Below are 5,586 nucleotides of genomic sequence, written 5' to 3'. Positions count from 1 at the left end.
GGACTATAATTAGCATGCATATGAATTAGAGATGTGCGCCGACCCCCATGTTTTGGTTTTGGTGTTGGATCTATATCTGCCTCATGTTTTTTATCTGAATTTGGTTTTGCAAAAACCACCCTTGTGTGTCATAAAAACAGCTAAAGTCATAGAATGTGGGCCTGTTTTTGTTCCTACACTATTATTAAACGCAATAACATTAATTTCCAGTCAGTTTTGACCACCTCATAGCTCAGAATATTGTTTTCATCCATTTTAGGCCAAAGGCTGCAGTGAGTTGGCTGGTTACTAACCTACACAGCAGCGGTACAAACGTACAGCAGTTTATAGCACATCTATAAAACATTGCCACAAAACATTGCCACACAGCAGTGCAGAAATGAAAATTGGTGCAAGATAGAAATGTCCTTCTAACCCTTATGTTTGATATTAAAAAGGACTTGCACAGTTTAAAAAAAAAAAACAAGCACTTCAGTGACAGGGACTGACACTTTTGTGGCTTAAGATCTTGCTGTGTTTGGGCCCCCACAAAACAATTTTTTGGAAGGTCTACCTCTGATCACTAATGAAGAGGTTGATGATGAGGGTGGTAATTACATTATAATCTTGTGCAATAAATTTCATGAACTCGCCACAAATGATGTAACATGGAGGAGTTGTCTAGATGGCTATCGTCCCTAACTCTACCAACTTTGCCTCACAAATGGAACAGATGCCTTCACAAACATTGTCAGGTTTTGGGTAAAAATAATCCCACACCCAAGAGGTGGCTTTTTTGGTCTTATGCCCAGGCATCACAGTGGCTTTCTTTTTATCAGGGCAAGAACTTCAGCCACTGGTGGCTGACTTACACAAACAACATTAACATCATCCACAGTGTCAGATAGTAGTACACACATATCCCCCTCACCCTGTTCCACTTCCACTTATGAATCCTCAATTTCTATAATGCCCTCATTATCACCATCTTTACTTGTACTGCTCCTCACATGTGCAGATGTGTCAACAATGTCAGACTCAAACATAGGTGATGTGGACACCTCTAAATGTTCCTCAGGAATGTGTGATGGCTCTGAACGCACATTTTGTTCTACTGCCTTAGTGGTTTTTATTTTTTTTACACCTCTTCTAGACTGGGTGAAAAGTTCTTGCATTGTTATGAGATGCAGAATAAGATGCCTCAATGACAGTTGCCAACCCACCACTTAAAGGCCAAGATCTGAGTCTTTCCTTGCCACTTTCCTGTTTCTCTGCAGCTACTGTAACTTTCCATTTGATGTTTTTTTCTTTACCACTGTAAAATTAAATTGCTTCTTTGATTTTACATGCCCTGACTTAAGTTCTCTATGTCCTTGGGCATCAACCTTAGTAGATGATGTTGATGGACTTGTATCGTCATGACTGGTGACAGCATCTGCAGCACTAGTATGTGCTTCCTGTTCTCCTCTCAATTGTTCGTCCCCCATATCTATCAACAAACATGAAGCAAGTGAGGTACAGCACACACCACAATTTGGGCAAAAAATATACCACATACAGTGTCACACAATATATGTATGAGTCGGAAATAGTATTCTAACACTGCGGTTTAATTTTACCAACAGTGTCGTATAATATGTGTATGAGTTTGAATTAAAATATATTATCAGTTTCATGCACAGTGTCACACAATATGTGTACAAGTAAGAAATAGTAATCTAACTACTGTGGTTTAATTTCACCAACAGTGTTGTACAATTCGTGTAAGAGTGCGAAATAAAATATATTACTGTGGTGCCACCTTCACCCACAGTGTCACACATGTATGAGTCAGAAATAGTAATCTAACACTGCACTTTAATTTCACCAACAGTGTCACAAATTCAATACGTGTATGATTAATTATACACTGCGGTCTGACTGGCAGTGTCACAGAAAAAAAAAGTATAGTACTGACCACTAGAGTTTAGCACCAAAAAAAAAAAATATATATATATATATATATTTTAAAGGATATATTATTTAGCTATAATTAGTGCAGAGCACCCCCAGATTAGCAGGGGACCCCTTTGTGTACAATAAAGTACTGACCACCTACAGTGTCACTATACTGCATGTGTATGATTAATTATACACTGTGGACTGACCGGCAGTGACACAGAAAAATAATAGTATAGCATTGTACATTGGGTTTTAGCATCAATATATATATATATATATATATATAAATTATATATTATTTAGCTATAACTTGTGCAGAACACCCCTAGACTGGCAGAGGAACCATTCATATACAACAAAGTACGGACCACCTACAGAGTCACAATACGTTTATGTATGATTAATTATACACTGCGGTCTGACCGGCAGTGTCACAGAAAATAATAGTATAGTACTTTACACTGGGGTCACTCACAATACATGAGATATAATTATAGTACACTGTACACTGATTATACAGCAGCCCCTTTATGAATGGAGAGAGTACCCCTGAACACAGCAGTCCCAGCCCCTTGATGGAACACACTACCCCTGGAGGACACAGGTACCCATTTAGTAGCCCAAGCCCTTTGATGGACAAAAACAGAGCACCCCTGGATGGACTCCGCATGGACACGTCTGTTCACTACAACCTCTACAGCTGGAGTAAAATGGCGTGATCACTGGGGGCCTCATATAGAATCCAAAACTCGAGGGAATCCGACTGCGGGAGGATGACATTTTGCCTCGATTTGGGATCCGAGTAAGGCAGGAGAAAACCCAAACAGGACTCGGATCCCGGCTCGGATCTCAATCTTCGGGTTGGTCCAGTTCTCCGAAAAACATCAGGTCCGGTGTCTGTGGTTCTATAAGTCCATGCTGGAGTACAGTTTATAAATAAAGTCAAATGGTGTAGTGTTAATGTCTGCTCAAATCTTAATTAGTGTAGTAAAAAGTTCCTCTGGGAGGCTTGCGTCTCGACCTGCCAGGTACAATAACTTACCCAATTCTGATACTGAGTAGTGTGTCTCACCTTCTTGCCACAGCTCCTACCACTGTCCCTCACAGTGCCGCTCTTTGATGGGATATGTTGGTATTGGTCCCTTGCTGGTTACCGTAGAGAAAACGCTGGGCCCCGTGCGAGCCGTAAGTAGCGTTTCTCACAAGAATGCCTGGAGGTGAGACACACTACTCAGTCTTGGAATGGTGTTTGACCTGTGACATGAACTGTCACCTTTGTAGTAGAGTTTGGCTGTTCCTCACACAGCTGTTTCTGTTTCAGCTATTGACTGTGTTTCAAACTACATATAAAAATGATGATCATTATCACCTGTTTGGTATGACTGGTAATCATAGACCTGACTATAATCCTACAAAATCCCTGACTTTGTGCAAGTGTACCTAGAGGAACTGACGCTGTTTTAAAGGCAAAGGGTGGTCACACCAAATTTTGATTTGATTTAGATTTCTCTTCTGTTAAAAATAAACTATTAGCACTTCTATTTTTGAAAGCATTTTTACAATGCAGCATCTTTTACACACCTGCCTAAAACTTTTGTACAATATTGTACAAGGCCCATATTTAAACAAAGGCAGGTATTACTGTGTATCTGAAAAGGCCATAAGTGTGTTCATGATCAGCCCACTAACATGATGTCATTTTATGGTGAGCGTGTGTTTCATAGTGTAACCCATTGGTACTCACTACTAGTGTAGGGGGCACCTAAAACACTGGGTGAGTGGCACAATGTACTGTATGACATGGATGGGCAGAAGCTGCTGGATTCTTACTTGTAAAACTAATGCTCCTTCACTTTTGTAATGGAGTTGGGGCGTGTCGCTGGTCTATTGCAGCAGTGACTAGGTGCACCCGGCAGCGACTATTCGCACCCACGATCGCACAATGGAAAGTCTATGGGCCACGCGTGCTAATATACGCACAAGCCCGTGAACGTGCATGCTACCTGTGGGTACAAATAGCCGCATAATGGATGAGAGCAGCTACGTTTGTAATATGAAAATACAGTGACCATTTATTCAAAAATTCAAAAAACTTAATACTGTACATTTTTTTTACATTGTGTTTTATTTCTTATCTAGCAAGGAGTGTATCTTTCCAATAGTGGTAAGCTCAAACTTAAGTAGACCTTCAACTTCATATACAGTACAGTAGGTAGCATTATTTTTAATGGAAATGTTAAAGAAATGGAAGGAAAATAAATGTATATTTTTATTGCCTGGTCTGGAACTACCTGCCCTCATGTAGTAAAACTATTTGGGTTCTTTGTCTAGGACCTGGAGGCATTTAACCTTTTCAAGGTTATTCGGTGGAAGTTGGACAATCTGCATCTGGCCAAGCCGTGGGTCTTGAGAATATAACCCCTACTGTGTTGGAGGGGAATATACTAAAGGGTACTTTATGTGGCTAGTCTGAAACTGATGCACATATACTACTCAGCGGTTTAGGGGGTGCTTCTCAAATAGCCACTGATGTGTGTAATGTTTAGAAATGGCCAAACCATCGCAAAACCAATGGAAATCTATCTGACCAATCAGAATTTGAGGAGGCACAATACATTTAATATGTGTGTATAATTATTCATTATGTAATGAGTAAGTGTGGAGAAAACCTTAATAATAATGTTATGGGGGCAATATTATTGAATAACTTTATTAGTGAGCCACATTAATGAGTGATTAGAGCACAGGTTCTCAAACTCGGTCCTCAGGAACTCACACGGTCCATGTTTTGCAGGTCCCCTGTAGATTTTTGAAATGTGACAGTTGGTGATACACAGTGCAGCTGCTGGGTGACATGGAAAATGTGAACCGTGTGGGGTCCTGAGGACCGAATTTGAGAACCACTGGATTACAGTAACAGACTAACATTAGTTATTACTTATTATATTATGCTGTCAATATTAAATGATTGCTAATAGTGGCAATAAATTTTTTTTATATATGACGAGGGAAACAACATTTTATGCTACTATAAATGATGGCCATTAATAATATTAATTGTTTGCCCATAATAAGCAGGTTTTCTACAATAAACCAAAAAAAATAAAAAAAAATCATGAATGCCAGAACATTGTAAGCCACAGGTCTTCAACCTGCTGTCCTCCAGCTGCTACGGAACTATACATTCCAGCATGCCCTGTCTCAGTTTTAGCATGCCTTAATAGCAAAACTGTGGCAGGGCATACTGGGATGCGTAGTTCCACAGCAGCTGGAGGGCCGTAGGTTGAAGACCCATGTTGTAAGCACATTTGTTTCTTAAATATCTACAGGTAAATACTGGGATGACCAGTATTTTACTTCTCAACAGTCACTCGTGCGAAGCCCCACCCCTGAGTCACACAAACCACACCCCATATGCAACCAGAAACACCCAATTTTGTATTAAACACCACCATTTTTGTGGACTCAACCCAGGAATGTCCTGTCAAAATCTGGGCAGTTGGAAGGAATGTTTGATTAATTTAAATATTGAGAGGATGTAGTTCTGGGGTAAACAGGATCTTTATATCTATGTCATAAACCTGTTTGACTCATCAGCACAGAATATCATAGTACACAAGAACATTTTGTACCCACACAGAACAGCAAACAGCACTCTATAGGAAA

This window comes from Pseudophryne corroboree, chromosome 12 (assembly GCF_028390025.1).
Source record: "Pseudophryne corroboree isolate aPseCor3 chromosome 12, aPseCor3.hap2, whole genome shotgun sequence".
NCBI classification, from domain to species: domain Eukaryota; kingdom Metazoa; phylum Chordata; class Amphibia; order Anura; family Myobatrachidae; genus Pseudophryne; species Pseudophryne corroboree.
Note: the sequence above shows the minus strand (reverse complement) of the source record.